Below are 1061 nucleotides of genomic sequence, written 5' to 3' on the forward strand. Positions count from 1 at the left end.
CCTGTCTTGTCTTATTGTGGCAGTCTGTTTTCCTGTCTTATTGTGGTAGTCTGTTTTCCTGTCTTATTGTGGTAGTCTCTTTTCCTGTCTTATTGTGGTAGTCTGTTTTCCTGTCTTATTGTGGCAGTCAGTTTTCCTCTCTTATTGTGGTAGTCTGTTTTCCTGTCTTGTCTTATTGGGGTAGTCTGTTTTCCTGTCTTAATTATTTAGTGTGGTTTCCTGTCTTGTCTTCTGATTGTGTTATTTTTGCTCTTGTCTTGTATATGTTCTGTTTCCTGTTTTATTGTGATAGTCTTGTTTTCTGTGCCGTCTTGGTTAGTTTTACTTCCTGCTTTAGTTTTTTGTGTCACCTGCCTCTTGTTACCTCGCTAACCTCTGTATTTAGTCTTGGTGTTCCCCTTGTCATTGAACAGATCATTGTAGTATTACTGTGTGTTTCCGCGTACTGAGTACCTGCTCGGAGTATTTTCCTCCATTTAATCTTTTAGTTTTAGTTTTGAGATCCCGTGTGTTGCTTTCTGGACTCAGTTTTTGGTTCTTTGTTGTGTTATTTTTCTGGAATAACCCAACAACAGCTACAAGTCTCGGCCTGCTCTCTCCACATTCGGGTCCTGCGTTCTCTAAAGCTCGTAACAAAAAACACAAACGTGCAGATGTAGGCGTCACCAAAAAGCTCTTCAAATACAGGAAGTGAATATTCCTTCTAATCGTAGTGGCAGGTATTACAAACCTGATTTTACATCCTTGTTCAGACATGAGTAACGACAGAATGAATTATGGGAGTTTGGTGTTACCTGATGGGATCAGATCCACAGCTTCGTTGTTACAGAAGTATCTTCCAGAGTCGGAGACGACAGCTCTGATAATGGACAGAGAGTTATCAGCTGTTGAACCGTATCGTTTTCCCGGGTCATGAATGTGTTTTATATGTCCGTCACCATTTGCTGTCAGGATGTTAGTTTTGGATCCATTCCTCTCTCTGCTCCACGTCACGGCCCCCCACCCAGAGTGAGGACATGGCAGAGTAACCTGTGACTTTTCTTCAAATATTTGATGGAATA

Source organism: Etheostoma cragini, chromosome 14 (genome assembly GCF_013103735.1).
Source record: "Etheostoma cragini isolate CJK2018 chromosome 14, CSU_Ecrag_1.0, whole genome shotgun sequence".
Taxonomy (NCBI): Eukaryota; Metazoa; Chordata; class Actinopteri; order Perciformes; family Percidae; genus Etheostoma; species Etheostoma cragini.